The sequence below is a fragment of the Rattus norvegicus genome, chromosome 13, assembly GCF_021556685.1.
Source record: "Rattus norvegicus strain SHRSP/BbbUtx chromosome 13, alternate assembly SHRSP_T2T, whole genome shotgun sequence".
In the NCBI taxonomy this organism is placed as follows: Eukaryota; Metazoa; Chordata; class Mammalia; order Rodentia; family Muridae; genus Rattus; species Rattus norvegicus.
In genome coordinates this window covers 77607363-77624557 of record NC_141546.1, presented here as the reverse complement: position 1 = coordinate 77624557, position 17195 = coordinate 77607363, and the positions used below count along the sequence as shown (strand labels likewise).

Here is a 17195-nt window from a genome sequence, read left to right as displayed (position 1 = left end):
CCCCCTCCCCATGCTCCCAGGCCCATAGTATATAATGTTCCATATTTAGAAGTTAGAGGGTTTCGATGGGTGGGTTTGTTTTGGTTTTGGGACAAATTTTGCTGGGGTCCCAAGATGGCTTAATATGTTGAGTAGATTGTTTATACTTTTTACCTTGAATTAATGTTGTAGGTTTATAAACTCAATTCTACATGTGATTAGGGACTTGTCAGGGATTCCGTTGACTCCTGTTCATCTATATTATTTGAAGAATAAAACATAAAATTCAATAGATGTTCTAAGGAATTTGATGTTACTGATCTTTTAGTTACAGCTCGACATGGGTTACAAAGTCTTGGAAAAGTTGGTATTTCACGGCGGATGCCCCCACCTGCTAACCTGCCAAGTCTTAAAGCAGAAAACAAAGGCAATGATCCTAATGTGAATATTGTGCCTAAAGATGGTACAGGATGGGCATCAAAACAAGAGCAGCACGAAGAAGAAAAGTAAGTCAAAATCCTAAAAGAATAAAATATTTCTCTTATTGTAGGAAACAGTCTCTGCCATGCACTGAGAGTTCAGCTCAGATGTTCAATCACTCTGACATCTGTAATTCAGAGCTCTTTCATCAGATGAAAACACAGGTCAGCTTATTCTTTCATGGCCATCTGATGCCTACTGTCTCTCAGAATAAAATCTTGGGCCTCTCTTAAACACTGTTACTTAGCAAAAACGTGAAAAATGAACTTAACATCCTAGGAACAAATCTAGAAGCCAACCACCTGTGGGTGGAACCCAGCATTCTGCTTTAATAAGTCCTTGATTAATTTGAAGGTTAAAAAGATAGACATAGATATTATAATCTTTTATACACACTTATATATACACTTTATATATATTTAAAGTGTGCATATACACATATAGTAAAGACATAATAACTCTGTGTACACACACTTTCATAGTCTTTAGGATCTTGAGTCCAGTGGCATTATGCATAGGACAGACGGCAGAATAGCTAATGAACAAGTTTACTTAAAGTCAGTGAGAAACAAGACTCAGCACTGTCTGCCTCAGTCATTATTTATTCAGTAAATATTTTGTCTTCCATTTGTCAAGGTTTGTGCTGGATTATTAGCTGAGCTAAATACTAAATAGTTATTGATCAGTTGGTAGGATTTACATTGTTTGCACAGAACTTATCAAATTTCCATGTTTATGCTTAATTTAAGTAATATACTTGACCTCCTTTTTTGATGGATAATTATTTTATAGTAGAAAGTGAGCTGGGGCTGGGTATACCAAAAATAATACTAGCATTCTTTAGTTTCTTGAATAACCCTTTCATTTTTAAGTATTGCCATATTGCAGGGATTACATAAAACTGCAGGCTGTTTTTAATCCTGTTTTATTCATGGGACTGGATTAGACAGATTGCTGTTATATGTTTGGATTGTAATATGATGATGAATCTATGAACTGGCATATTGGAGTTAGCCTTTGCCCTTAATTATCCCAGTGTAAATGGAATGTCTGCATATGCTTAGGTTTCTGTTAATAGTTTCTTTGAAACATTACTGGTAGCTATTTTCAGTATCAAGTTGTTTTTGTTTTGTTTTTTTAAAACAAAATAGGAAAATAGGCATCTGTCATCTTTGTTATTCAAAGGTAGAGATGAATGGGAGAAAACACATAACTTTAAAGGTAATGATGCAGAAGCAAATCACTTATGAGAGATACATTTGTAATCTATAAGTATTAATAAATTTGTAGCCAAACTAAGCACACTTAATTTACATGAACTTAAGCATTTTTAACATGTAATATCTGAAATAATGGATTAATGTTTTTTTAAAGAGCACCAGAAGTGTCACCAGCACAGCCCAAACCTGGGGTTGCAGCTCCCCCAGAAGTAGCACCTGCTCCCAAATCATGGGCCAGTAACAAGCAAGGTGGGCAAGGAGATGGTAAGTGGACATAAGCTGGGGGATCTGGTTAGGTTTAGTGGTTACTGAACAGCCATGCAGGAAGTAAAGGCAGCAAGCAGTACCAGAGGATACAGTCATATCCTTGAACTCTGTGAGGCTACTTAAATTCCACTGTCAAAAGTCACATGTGATCTAAGGAACGCCTGCCTTTTAAAGAACGCCTGTGAATTAAGTAAGACACAGCTTAACACACATGGCTTGTACCCATAACACTTGGATGAGTATGAATACATCGTATATTGATACTGAAGTCTTTTCCTAATAGTCCCAAGTGTCTTTTACATATACTGTCAGGATTTCTGGGTAGTGAAAATTAGAATATTTATAAAGCACTATAGCCATAATTCTTCTAAAATAAATTCACACTAAAAAAAATGGACACGTATTTAAATGTATACATTGTCAGTTGCCCTTAGCTATTTAGTGTTAAATCAAAGTAGTAAACCAAATAAAAACATCTTAGCCTTGTTCGGGACTTGGTGTTTAGTCAGAGTATATTTTAATAATCCCATTTAAACTGGTTGTTAAAGATTGTATCAGAAAAGTTGGTCTTCGTTAGTACGAGTCATAGTAAAAGAGAAACAGACTCCTGCAGCATATCTGGAAGGTTCTCTCCTCATGGCTGTTCATTAACTTTTCAAAGGCTTAGGTACAGTTTATGAGTTTTATTGATATAAACAATCATTGGAATTTAGAATAATTAGTTCATCAGAAAGAAGCAAGAGCTCTATCCTGGGAGGGTTGCTTGAATTATCTTCATTATAAAAGTTACCTTAATGTGTTTTTGAAAAACGTTTAGGAATCCAAGTGAATAGTCAATTTCAGCAGGAATTTCCCAGTCTGCAGGCAGCTGGAGATCAGGAAAAAAAAGAAAAGGAAGCAAATGATGAAAACTATGGACCTGGACCCAGTTTACGCCCACCAAGTGAGAATGCTTCCTCATGCTTTGTCTGCTTCCCTGCTTTCTAGAGACTTAGTGTAGTATTTACTTAAAACACAGGATTTTTGTGCCAAACCACTTCAACTGTAGTGCTTATTGGAAATGTATAATTATATCTGACTTAGTAAGTCAGAATTTTGTAAGAAACCCAGATATCTTCTTTGTAAATATTTGATCCTTTTGCCCTTATCTATACCCTGTTCATTCCCTATTTCCTTTCCTCTTCTTCACATGCATGTATCTGCCTCAGCCTTCAAAGGTCTGGAGTTATATTATAGGCATATCCTCCGGGATTATAGGCATATTCGATTGTGCCTAGCCATATATATATTTAACAAGTTTTGTTTTTAGCATATTTTCCCTATTGTGTAAGATACATTCCCCCCCCCTTTTTTTTTGTACTTTTGTTTGTATTCCATGATTCCTTGTTTTCTGAATTCAATATTTTGGATAATGAAGAATACTTTATGTGCATTATAAAGCAGAAAATAAAAATAGAAAAGTGAAATTTTTGAGACATGTAAATGTTTTAGCTTCATATTGTCATCACTAAACATTTCATTTCAACAGGCTCTCTCTATGAGATTCCTCTGACAAAATTTTATAGGTTTATATTTTAATGTTATATTGTATTTTACATTTTAGCCTGTTTCTTAACAAACTTAAATATATCATAAATTTTTGTTTAACTTTCATAATGTGATTAATTACTCATTAGAGATTGGGTCAGCTCCACTATCGGCAATTGGTTAAATTTTGACACTGAAGTTACCTATTGCCTTCTAATAAATGTGGCAGCTTGAGTCAACAAACTGAGGGGAACACATGGCCTCTCACTGGTTCTGAAACATAGGAATCCAAAAGAGGCCTGGTTAAACATTAGGACTAAGAGAGTCTCTCTCAGTCCCTTTTGTTGGTACCGCTCATGACATGCCTTCCCCAAAATAAGTGTTGTAGAGAGTCTAAAGATTGGACTGTTTTCTTGAAGGGGGATATTTGTCTCTTATTGTCTGTTCAGAATTTCCTTAAAAGCAGAGTGGTTTGCTTGATTAAAGACTTAAATGAGTTAATGCCACTGACTCCGCTCGCCTGGTCCCATGTACTGGTAATAGTTGACTAAATAAAAATAAATGGATGTGGACAACTGCGTCAGCTTCTGAGTGGTAGAATCTCACCTGTCTGTCTTCCTCTAGATGTCTGTCTGACTGAGTCAGAATAGTGATCTGTGAACCACTACAGAAACACTGAGAACGCTTTATACAAGTTCTGATAACCCTTCTTTGATAGGTTGTCATGGAACAACCTTTCTGCTTCACAATCCATGACTCTAATCTGCATTATAATTTTTCTTTTCTTTTTTTCCGGAGCTGGGGACCAAACCCAGGGCCTTGCGCTTGCTAGGCAAGCACTCTACCACTGAGCTAAATCCCCAACCCCTGCATTATAATTCTTAACAGATCTCTCATTGGGTTTCCCCACTCCTTTACTATACTTGATGGGATTTTCTTAAAATGTGCTAAGCTTGGTGTTGCTGTTATGTTACTAATGTTTTCTTAATCCTTTCTGTCCTCCATATCAGATGTTGCTTGCTGGAGAGATGGTGGTAAGTCTGCTGGGTCACCTTCCTCTGATCAGGATGAAAAGCAACTTGCCCAGGATGAAAGCACGGCTATAACATCAGAACAAAATGACATTCTCAAAGTGGTGGAGAAGAGGATAGCGTGTGGTCCTCCACTGGCCAAACTGAATGGACAGCAGCCTGCCCTTGCTTCTCAGTATAGAGCTATGATGCCTCCATATGTGAGTATTGCTAAACATGGCAAGCAGTCAAAAGAATTTTCTACTCTGGGACTCAAATGGGAGTGGGGCAGATGTAGGTTTTTGGTCTCATAGACGTCTAACTAGAAATTAATTGTGAGTATAGTAAGGTAAACAGGTCACATGCCTCCCGCACGGGTAGCTTTATCATCAACAGAGACCACATATTTTCACAGCATATTAAGTCTCCTGCTCTTAGGAGCCAAAAGCAGGTTGAGCACTATGAATTTGAAGCCAGCCTGGTCTATATGGTGAGTTCCAGTCCAGCCAGAGGTACATAGTGAGACCCTGTCTCAAAAACAAAAGCACAAATGCTAATTACAGTATCACAACTTTAATTATTGAGGAAATGTAGTTTTAGAATAACAGTTCTTTGTATTAATGAGTATTTAGATTATAGATTTAAAACATTTTTATGATAAAATTAGTTTGCTAAATTGCCCAACAGAAAACAAACCTAAATGTTAAAAACTGTTAAAATTATAATTAAGTTTTTAAATCTATATTTATAAGACAGGGTCTGTGTGCAGTTCAAGTAGGCTTCAAGATTAGTCCTATCTCAGGCTGTGAGTGCTAAGGTTATGAACGTGCTCTGTTATACCTACCTAAATTAAGTTTTACAGGAGAATAGTGGGAAGTGCCCATTCTCCATGATTGTAGGAAACTAAGTCAATCCTGAATACAGTATTTCATTTGTGCATATTTTTGGTTGTTTTAAAAGGAGAAAATCTGAGAAAGTGCATAGTTCCATTAATATGGCTAAATTTAAAAAATGCATTCTTAAATGATAGGTCACTGTTAGGATGGAGGTCATAGTAGACTCCTTAGGATCAGTTCATCTGTCTTGTCACCTGTCTGTAGATGCCTCTACTGCATTCTCTCTCAGCTGTCTGTAGATGCCTCTACTGCATTCTCTCTCAGCTGTGTGTAGATGCCTCTACTGCATTCTCTCTCAGCTGTGTGTAGATGCCTCTACTGCATTCTCTCTCAGCTGTGTGTAGATGCCTCTACTGCATTCTCTCTCAGCTGTGTGTAGATGCCTCTACTGCATTCTCTCACCTGTCTGTAGATGCCTCTACTGCATTCTCTCACATGTGTGTAGATGCCTCTACTGCATTCTCTCTCAGCTGTTTGTTTCAAGTTGTTTGTGCTTTGTTCCTTCTTTCTGCCATGTTTTATCCATTCTAGAGAAGCAGAGGAAATCACTTAAGTATTTTTTAAAAGTGGAAGGTTAGAGTTCGTTGTGCCTGAGGCACTGACCTTGACTCGCCCACAATGCTGAAGGATGACATCCTATGAGAGTATGACTATTTTTAAAAAAAAAAAGTAAAGAAAACTTAATAAACTGACCTGGTCAGTTTGGGCCTAATTTTCAAATGGTGCTTCTAGATTTTTGAGTTTTCAGGTGTGGATATTGGAAGGAGCATCAAAGCAAAAGGAAGAGAAGGCTTCAATGCCTTCTAAGTTTACTAAGTATCAAAACTAAACACCTTTTAACACCATAAATAGATATTGAGAATTTAGAGATAGTTTCTGCAATTAGTGTTATGACAAATATGAATTTTAAGCCATACACCACATATAATTAATGTGTCTGAATAATTTAAGGGAGGAGCTAATGTGAACTAAAGACTGTATGTCTTTCAGTATAGGTGCTGCAGCCAATGCCTGGCTACCCCCATGTCCCCAGAGTTCCTCAGTACTTGACTGTTGACCTTGAGCTAGTATTTGACCATCTTTCAGTCCTGTGTGGTAGGAATGCCCTCTGTAAACACAGTCACACAAGAGTCCGCTAAGTGTGATTTCCTTATCTAAAAAGATTTTTGTTTTTGCTGTAAGACATTTTTAGCAGAAGCAAATTATTTTCAGGCTTATGTGTCTGTAAATAAATACTTGTTGAGACTCTCTCCATCCAGATCATAGTTGAATCCCTTAGTTTCTAGTGTTTTCATAATCTGCATCCACCCACCCACTTTTAAGCTTACCTTTTTGAATCTGAGCTCTCACAGACATTACCTTGACTCTTTTTTTAGTACTTAATTTATGTCATCTGTATAGGAACTTGACTAAGAACACATTTTATGTGCCATTCTTAACATCCCTCTGATCTGAAGTGAGTTCCTTTTTTTATCATTGAGTCTTTCTAGTTGTGTTACAAATTTGTGGTTTTGCATTTTATGTCATTACATAAATTAAAATTATATTAATGTGACTTGGAGGTTCTTCAGTGTCCTATTTAATATGTTTGTATTATGATTTCTGGAGGTGTGAGGACACATGTCTTTAAGATAGACAGACACACCCCCCACCCACCCCCCCAACCCCCGAGTTCACTTCTAGCTGTTTTATAGCGAACTGCAGGCCAACCAAGGCTATGTAGTAAGATTTCTGCCTAAAAAGAAAAAGACTTCCTGGGATCACTGCTCTGTAAGTGGTTTGTTAGTGAGTGTGAGTGGTAGTCTGTACTAGCCGACAAAGGTAACTTCATATTATTTGCTTCAATCATTGATGCTTTATTATATTTTAAGAGCTACTCAAACTGAACTTGTATACCATAAGTTACTAAATTTCTTTTTTTTTTTTTTTTTCATCCAGATGTTTCAGCAGTACCCAAGGATGGCCTATCCTCCTCTACATGGTCCCATGAGGTTCCCACCTTCTCTATCGGAAACAAACAAGTAAGACTTAAACAAAGCCTACGGGGATGTGTGCTTATTAAGTTTTTTTGTTTGTTTGTTTGTTTTTTGTTTGCTTGTTTGTTTGAACATTGAGGGTTCATTTTTCTATTCTCAAAAGTACAGTTGCTTACCTCTTGTAAGGTAAAAGTAAAATAATAGCTAGGCAGTCGGCCTTCAAGAGACAAAAGCAGGAGGATTTTTAATTCAAGACCAATCTGGTCTACAGAGGAAGTTCCAGGACACCCAGGGCTACACAGAGAGATCCTATCTACAAAACAAAACAAAACAAAACAAAAACCCTAAAATAGTTCAGTATTTTTAAAATGTTATTGGCATAAATTTTTGAAAACAGGAAATCATGATACTAAAACCAGTGATGATTATTTTTCTTCTTCCTGCCATGTTAATCATTCCATTCTTCTCTCCTCTCTTCTTAATGTGGGAATTTTAGTATCCTCTTAAATAATGGTTTTAATTACGTATTTTGAAATGAAAAGAAAAATTTCAAAACTATTTAAGCTACTAATTATATATTAATGATTTCTCTTATAATCGTGTCATTGCTGTAGAAAACACTAATGTCAAATTGAAATGAATTAAATTCCAATGTTTCAATAACTCTTAACTCAATATAATTAAAATCTGTGCATTGCTTTCTCTGCCTTCCCATTCATTAGAGGCCTTCGAGGACGAGGTCCTCCTCCTTCTTGGGCTTCTGAACCTGAACGCCCATCCATCCTTAGTGCATCAGAATTGAAGGAGCTGGATAAATTCGATAACCTCGATGCTGAAGCTGATGAAGGCTGGGCAGGTAAGAAACAGTCCATTAGGTACTTTGCACTGGTTGGCGTCTAGTCTGACACAAGTGGTGGCGTGTGTATGAGCCCGTCTAAGCGTGTGCTCTTTGACAGGCGCCCAGATGGAAGTAGACTACACAGAGCAGCTGAATTTCAGTGACGACGACGAGCAAGGCAGTACCAGTCCTAAGGGAGACAGCAGGTGACGCGACGGCTTTGCTCTTGGGAGCTTGATTTTGTTGCTAGAGCATGAGCATTGGGGCAAAGATGCTTCTCATAGACTTTTTTAATAGAATTTCTGTTTTTCTTAGATTACATACTTGTTTCAGTCAGGTTCTTATTTTATTTCTATGTTTATTTTTATTTGTTATCCCTTAAAAGCTTATTAGCTATCAGCATTAGAGATTTGGGAAATGGAGCTTTTTATATCTCTCATTACTTTTAGAAGGGCATCCAAGAAAGAATATGTGGGCTAATGTATAAGAAAACATTGGGCTTTTGCATGCCCAATTTGTGGTTTTTCTAGACATGGCATTATAATATATAGTTTCATGATTGGTCATCTGTGATATGTTGAGATTTTTTTATATGCAAGTATATCTTTTCTGAACCACAGTAAGCTAGAATGTAGTCAATATTTTCAATTATTTATATTTAACTGATATTTTGAGAGGACAGAAAAGGAAAGAAAGGTTGATTAGATCCATTCACCTCACAGATGAGTATCCAGTCTGAGCAGCTGCCGTACTGCTCTTCTGGTTACATTTGGGGAATGTGAACCAAGTAACCCAAGACACCACAGAAGCATGGCCTATATTACTGAGTTAGTGTCACTAAGTCACAGGCCTTTCATTGATTGCTTTCTGCATTTTCTTCTCTTGAAATTGTATGGAAAACATTTTATTACAGAGGAATATTTTCCTGTTACATATTGTTTCTTTGCTCTTCTCCATTTTGGTTCTTCAGTGAGGATCAAACTTCAAAAACACCTGAAAGCACAGAAAACCGAAAAGAAGGAGATGAAGCTTCCAGCACTAAGTCTTCTTCTCAGACACCTGCTCAGCCTCCAGTCACAAAAAGTCCTTATGGGAAGGGCCCGCCATTTAGTCAGGTCTGTTGGACCTGTGCAGATCCATATCATTACCTATACTTTGCATGAGTTGATCTTAGAATTAAAGTTGGAGTGACTTGAGAAGTGGGTATGTAGTTTGCAGGCAGGCATGGGATACTGGTTGTAGTTTTTTTGAGATAGTTTCTTTGAAACAAAGTCTGTAGCTGGACTCACACATAAGATCCTCCTGCCTCTCCTCTTCTGGGTGCTGAACTGTCAGACATGTGATACAGTACTTTACTGGGATTATGTATTTCTTTGCTGTTTTTATTGCCTGTTAAATGAAATTATTAATATGGTTGCTAAAATTATTACGCCAAAACTGAAGATCAAGTCAGATCAAAGTAAAGGGATATTTTCTCAAAATAAAACAGGGGCTTTACCATCTACTGAATGTCTTATATATCTTGGTACTTGTGTGGGAGAATACACTGTAGAGAAATCTTAACATGAAGAAAATGGAGACTTACAATACCTGATTATTCTGGAAAAGATAGTAAAAGGAGAGAAATATATAGGGAACATATAGTTTGATCTGCTGAGCTGAGATGGGATAGCAGTAGCTACATTACAGACTTAAAGAGGCTGTAACTATGTAGGTGGCATATATTCGAGTGTGCACAAAACAGGTGGAAGAACAAACCTGTTAGTGTGCTACAAGGAGCAAGCTGGCAGTCTTGGGAAAGGAAAGGAAAATTTTCACTGTCTTTAGTAGGTTTGCTTGTTACCATACTGATCTGGCAGTGTGGCTCTGTAAAAAGTAATTTTACAGTCACTGATGAGCTTTTACTAAAATTAAGACAGGCCCGATGGGTTGACTTTGAACAGTTTTGAGCTCTCATTGACACTGGTCATAAGTGTGTAGGGTAACTGTTTAGTCTCGTTTTAAATCTCGTGGTCTTCTTTATAGGAGCGGACCTCATCTTCACACTTGCCACCGCCTCCCAAGTTGCTTGCACAGCAGGTAGATTTTAAATAAATGTTGGTGTATAGTATGCTATATTTGGCTTTGTTTAGTTTTCTTTTGTTGGCATGATGTTTAATGTTTATAACTTTCATTAACCATTTCATTTTACATTGTTCTTGCATGCTTTTCTTCTAGCTCATCATTCTTACCTAAAAAAGTGCAGTGTGCATCTCACGAAGTAGAGAAGCACAGAGCTGATTGCTGCCACGTTCACACTTTAGTCTTCTTCCTTCCTGCTGCCTTTGTTCCCTGAAGGCAGGCAGTCCTGCCACTCTCTGTCTACAAAGTCCCTTACCCTACTCGTCATTCTCTTTATCATCTGCTCTATTTTTTTGTTCTCCATCACAGCAAAATTCTTTTAATAAATTAAACTTAGCTGGATGAGTCATCAGTGTTTACCCCCACTCCCATGAGTGGTGTATGACCACATATCCACATATCCACATCCATTGCCTCCTCTAATAAATTAGATTTCCAAATGTTACTCTAACAAAGAACTTTACTACATTATGTTAAGAAACACGATAATAAAAATAAGGGACATAGCTCAGTAAAAATGATTTTTAGTTTCACAAAGGAAAATAGGTGAATGTGGTCTAGAGAAATAGCTCAGTGAGCAAAGTACTTGCTATACAGGCACGAGGATATGAATATCCATATACAGGAGAATCCATAGATGTCTGTGGTGTCTACAGTGTGTATATATATATATATATATATATATACACACACACACACACACACACACACACACATACATATATAGTACATAAATATATTCATGTGTATAAAGACTATCATATACAGATTCACAAAAAATGAGTGGTCAGTAAGCACATGGGAAGGTACTCAGTATGTTTAAAACTGCTGTTATCTAATAGCATGGTAACTCGAATTTAGATCAAAGTGGTATTCTTTCTTTGCACCCATCATTGCCTATAGTAATAACATATAGGATAGTGTGCACACCTGAACAGTGTAGGAAGGCAGCTTGGCAGTTTCTTGTTAAGGAAACATAATTGAGAGAGTCACTGCCACCTGCTTATTCAGGAGGAATGAAAATATGCAGATGTGCATTTATACTCCAGATACACATCTGTCCTTGTTTTCTGTACCTGTAATGGAATGCTCAGTGGCAGTGAAGTGGTGTGAACCACCACGAAATAGCCTCCAAAGTATTGCAGTGAGCCAAAGAGAATAGCACAAAAGGCTCCATCGGTGAGATTCTAGGACAGGAAAACGTGGGTTAAAGTATATGAAGGTCACAGGTGAGAGCGGAAGTGATGTGTGTGAACAAGAGCAGGCAAGTTCTGTGTGTGCGCCATCCTCCTGTGATGTCATCAGAGATGTATGACTTCTAGGTCATGTACACATTTACTTCTTCACTGCTGTTTGGTTTCACTATGCTATTATTTTTCATTTTAAATTCTTACTGGGCTACCATGTAAATCTCATCTTTTTTTTTAATCTTGGTAACTTGTGTTGAAAATCTTGTGTTTTCTTTATAATTTAGCACTTCATGTGCTTTTTCTCATTATTATCTTTGCATAGTTTCTAGCAGTGTAGTTAAACTTTTAGTCATCATTTGAAAATGTTAATGAAAATATTACTCACATAAACCTCTAAATCTTCATAGTGTTCTGGATACAATGTAAATCTCTCTTCCCAGACTTCGTTTTCCTTTAAAGCAGTTTCTCTAGTAGTCACCTTGTCCCTTGCTTCTTATTCTGCTTCTTCCTTAGTGATCTCCTTGGTGTCATTTTACATATTTGCCTTGGTTTTTCTACCTGAGGAATTCCCCTTCTAAGGCATTTTATCTGCAAGCCACTACTAAAGAAAGCATACACTTAAGTTTCTGTAATCTCTAAATTGATCTTTTATCTTAGTGTAAACTGAGTGAGCAGTGATGCCTAACAGAATGAGTGGTCATTTCTTCACTCAGTATTTGATGCCCCAGTTAATTTTTCTCTTTCTGATTTTGTACATTGTCTAGACATAACTTAAGAGTCGTATGTACATAGCAGAGATCAGAGTTCAAGTTTGGGAAGTTGGTTCTCTATTTCTACTGTGTAGGACCTGGGATTAGACTCCCTTTGTCTGAGTTGGCTGGGGGTTCCTTGTGCCCTCTGCCACCATCTTGCTGGCCTGATTTCTTTTCATTATCTTATTTATGTTTTGGCAAAATTCCTTCTTTCTTTTTCCTTCTTTTCAACTCTACTTCCCTTCCCTCCATATTCATGGCGTACTGTCAGTCACAGGAAGCTGTCATGCTGGTGGTGGCTCAGGTGCTAAGGGCTCTTGCTGCCAAGCCTGACAGCCCGAGTTCACTCTGAAGAGTCCGTACAATGGACTAATAAGAGCTGACTCCCTCTGACCTCCACATATGTGTACATCTGACCTCCATATGTGTATACGTGACACATATAAATAGATGTAAAACAAATTATTTCAAATACCAAGTTCCTGTCTTCTTCTGGTTTCTTACTCCTTCAGCATCCCCCACCTCCAGATCGACAAATGCCTGGAAGACAGGGCCCCTTTCCTTCAAAGCCTCCAGTACCTGATACCGATGAAATATGGAAGCAAAGACGAAAACAACAGTCTGAAATATCTGCAGCAGTGGAGCGTGCTCGTAAACGCCGTGAGGAGGAAGAGCGGAGGATGGAGGAACAGAGGAAGGCAGCGTGTGCAGAGAAATTGAAGCAACTGGATGAGAAGCTTGGGATCATAGAAAAGCAACCCTCCCCAGAGGAACTTAGAGAAAGGGAGAGAGAGAAGGAGCGGGAGCGGGAGAAAGAGCTTGAAAAAGAAAAAGAACAGGAACGGGAGAGGGAGCGGGAGCTTGAGAAAGAGCAGGAAAAGCAAAGAGAAATGGAGAGGGCGAGACAGCAAGAGAAAGAGTTAGAACAACAGAGGGAAAAGGAGCAGGAACTACAAAGGCTGAAAGAACAAGAGAAGGAGGGCGAGTTGAAGGAAAAGGAAAGAGAGGAAAAAGTTGAACCCCAAGAACCTAATGTAGAGCCTGCAACAGAAAACCAAGAAAGTGAAAACAACTGTAAGAAAGGTATTTTGTCCCACCCATACTTCATAGTTAATTGTGTATTCTGTTTGTTAATGGTGGAGAGTGAAGGCAGGGCCTTGCATGCGTGCATACACACACACACACACACACACACACACACACACACACACACACACACACACACACACACACACTTGTGACGTGTCATCCTCTAGATAGATGGAACTAGTTTTCCTCAGTATAAAAACAGTTATGTCCCCCTTACAAATAACTTTGTTTCAGCATAAATAACTAGTGATCATGCTGAGGTTTTCATGTTATTCTTTAGATGCATTGGTTTTTGTTTTAACAAGCCCTTGCCATGTAGCCCTGAGTAGCCTGAAATTGCTCTATAGATCAGACTGGCCTCAAACTCAGAAATCTGCCTGCCTCTGTCTCCTGAGGTGTTGGGGTTAAAGGCATGTGCTACCACACTTGACTTAACTTCTTTTTTAAAATATACATAGGTCACTTTGGGTTTGTTTCGTCTTGTTTTGTTTTTGTATAGATTATATCATGTAAATACTGAGTGTTACATTAACATTTATTGAAATAAATTGGAAGTATTAGAACCTTGGTTTTTTGTCAAGTAAATACATTTGTAAATGGATGGTTTGGATCTGTGATCTCTTTAGAGTCCAGCTTTATGAGAATCCGTTGATATTCTAGTGATGTTATTGGTGGTTTCTATATTGAGTTACAAAATGAAGATTTCGAATATTATGGAGATCCTTTTTCCTCTTTAACAACATGTTTGATAAGATTATCTCTTACTATTTCTTTGAGCAGAAGAACAACCAGTTTTCACTAGACAGGACAGCAATCGAAGTGAAAAGGAGACCACACAAGTGGTACAGGAAACAGAACCTGAGTCAGGGTCTCAACCCCGACCTGCTGTATTATCTGGCTATTTCAAACAGTTTCAGAAATCATTGCCACCACGATTTCAGCGGCAGCAGGTAATACTAAAACCAAAAATACTTTACTTCATATATGCAGTTGGAAATACTTATCATTCACTATTCTGATAATACAATATAAAACAAAATAATTAAGCATAAGCATAGAAACTTCCCTTAGTTCCTTTTTTCTTTGCAGTACACTTGTTGAGAATTGGTTGAAGTTGACTTTCTCTGTCATGCCTTTTTTATCTTAAGCTTTACTCATAGACACATCTTCCTCTTCTAGGAAATGATGATGAGATGCTAGTGTAAATATGAAAAAGTGCTGCGACTTGTTTGGTCCTTTTCCAACTCTATGCTAGTTGTTTTTATCTTTAAATATCCCAAAACACCCTCGTTTTCACATACAGTTACACTGATTGATTATAGAATAAAAGTGTCAGTAAGTGTAATTTTGTTTTTCCAGGAGCAAATGAAACAGCAACAGTGGCAGCAGCAGCAGCAGCAACAGCAGCAGCAACAACAACAACAACAAGGCGTACTTCCACAGACTGTGCCTTCACAGCCGTCTAATGGTTCAGTCCCTCCTCCACCACACAGACCCCTTTATCAGCCAATGCAGCCCCACCCCCAACATCTGGCTTCTATGGGTTTTGACCCAAGGTGGCTCATGATGCAGCCCTATATGGATCCACGAATGATATCAGGAAGGCCTGCTATGGACATCCCACCCATACATCCTGGTGTGTTGGTAGTAACTGTGTTACTACTTGGAGTTTTTAAGTTTGCCTCATCCTGTCACCTTCTTTTGTTGTAATTCCTTCAATAGCAGAACTCTAGTAAGGACATAAAATAGGACCTCTGGGTCTTTATTGGGAAGTTAGAGCGTTTGGTGTAGACATTTGTAGCAGCTGTTTAATAGACCAAAGTACTAGCTTTTTGTTTTGTTTTAGAAATTTAAATCTTTGAGATGGCAATTATTCTTGACAAAATTTGTTATAGCATTCTCACTCTGCAAATATTTCAAACATTTAAATTTTATCTTCACGTATTTATTCCTTTTTATAGTCTATTATTGTCATAACAACTTGAATTTCTTCGTAGGTTAGCCAAAAAGTAAATAAGCCAGCCTTTTTTGGGAATCCATTTAGAATTAAGCCAGATAATCTATCATCAGAATGATACTGTGGAAGATTTAGCAGTGATTAAAAAGCTATTCACAAATTATAGTTCATTTAAAACGTAGTACGTGGCATGTGTCCATAATCCTAGGACCAGAAGGCTCAGAATTTAGGGCCATCTTAAAGGGTTGGTTGATTGGTTGGTTTATAAATCTCACTATTTGAATGGTGAGTTTTTTCGGTAACTTTAAAAAGGAACTTTTTTCTATCAGTTCCCACAAGCTGGATCCACTCACTCTGGCTGCTACTCTACCACAAGATCTGTGGGCCGTCCTCTCCATGCGGTACCCTAGATGGTTGTTACTATGCCTGGTGCACACACATCTCATTCTGAGGGCCCTTGTGCGTTCTCACTCCGAGCAGGCAACAGAACCAGATCCCCACGCTCCAATTGCCTCTTGGCCATTTCTTTCACACACCATCCTCTTTAGCCCAGTAAATCAAAGTTCCAGAAATTTGTAATTTATATTAGATCTACATGTTAAATTCCTAATCTACAATTCATCCACACAACAAAGTCACTGCCAATTAATAAAGATTTAAACTGCCCACCTAGACAAGACAAAATGGACCCAGGCCACCTGGATCTGGAATAACCTGCTGTTGTCTCCATCTTTATTTTCTCTTCCTCCTTCCTAGACTTTTCCCCCCGCATACCCTTCCTTCTCATCCGGTGATAGGCTTCCCCTTATCCTGGACCCCCCTTGCTGCATAATGATATCCTATACTGAATTAACCTATTTTAACAGGAAAGATGAATAAAATTTGATGTAAGAAATAATCTTTCCCCAAATTTAGCCTGTTGGTATGTATGATTCTGATCTCTAATCTGTTAGCTGTTTTTAGTATGCATATTTTTTTCTTTTAAAATAAAGTGGACCCCTATTGTATTTTCCACAAATAGTTTTTTAGCACTCATGTTGTATGTGTTTGCCATGGCTTTGTTTCTTTAACTTTACCTAATACTCTTGTCTGTGTGAACTTTTCTTACAGGAATGATTCCTCCTAAGCCGTTAATCAGAAGAGACCAGATGGAAGGGTCGCCTAACACCTCTGAATCGTTTGAGCACATGGCTCGATCTGCGAGAGATCATGGAATTTCTCTTTCTGAGCCTCGAGTGATGTGGGGGTCAGACCCCTATCATGCTGAGCCTCAGCGGGCAGCTGCTTCCAAGTCTACTGAAGAAACTGGGGATGCAAGGTAATAAGTCATTTAGAGAAGTAAAGGTCTTTCTGGGTGTCAGCAGTATCACTCATGGACAGAGGTGTTTGCCGTTAAGCCAGATGGCCAGAATTTGATGTCTTGAACCCATAAGTGGAAGGAAAGAACCAACTCCCACATCTGATCTCCACAGATCATATAATAACAAAAGCTCTTCCCACTCTATCAATACCACATTAACATTTCTTTAAAAGATCATTCTGATTTAATGTGAAGCCATGATGTGCTTCACTTTATCTTTGTGCATATTTTCTCCTTTTTCTTGTATTATATTTTTAAATCAACTAGGGCAAATTACTTATAAAAAACAGGAATTTGCTCTTTTTTTGAGGGAGGGGGGTCTGGCCAGTAGGATGATAAGATTCTTGTAGTAGTGAGAAATGATAGACCTCAGTCCTTAAGAGAAATTATGTAAGACCACAATTTAAAGCGAAATGATAGTTTATTGGTGTGAACTCTGATCTGTAGCCAGATGGCTAGTGTTTCTTTTATAGGATGTATTTAAATGATTACAATGTATAGGTATTTGTAATTGACGAATAGACTTGCTCTAG

General features: G+C 37.9%; 1 pseudogene across 1 annotated transcript in view; it reads left to right on the top strand.

Moving 5' to 3' along the window:
- The window catches only part of Prrc2c (proline-rich coiled-coil 2C), a 69473-nt pseudogene that overhangs the window by 19264 nt on the left and 33014 nt on the right, over positions 1–17195 (top strand). Inside the window, 13 exon segments of the transcript NR_111961.2 lie at positions 308–485; positions 1834–1943; positions 2764–2889; positions 4484–4704; positions 7318–7400; positions 8078–8211; positions 8312–8399; positions 9164–9308; positions 10219–10272; positions 12769–13339; positions 14126–14295; positions 14705–14981; positions 16413–16620. The product of NR_111961.2 is annotated as a proline-rich coiled-coil 2C (transcript).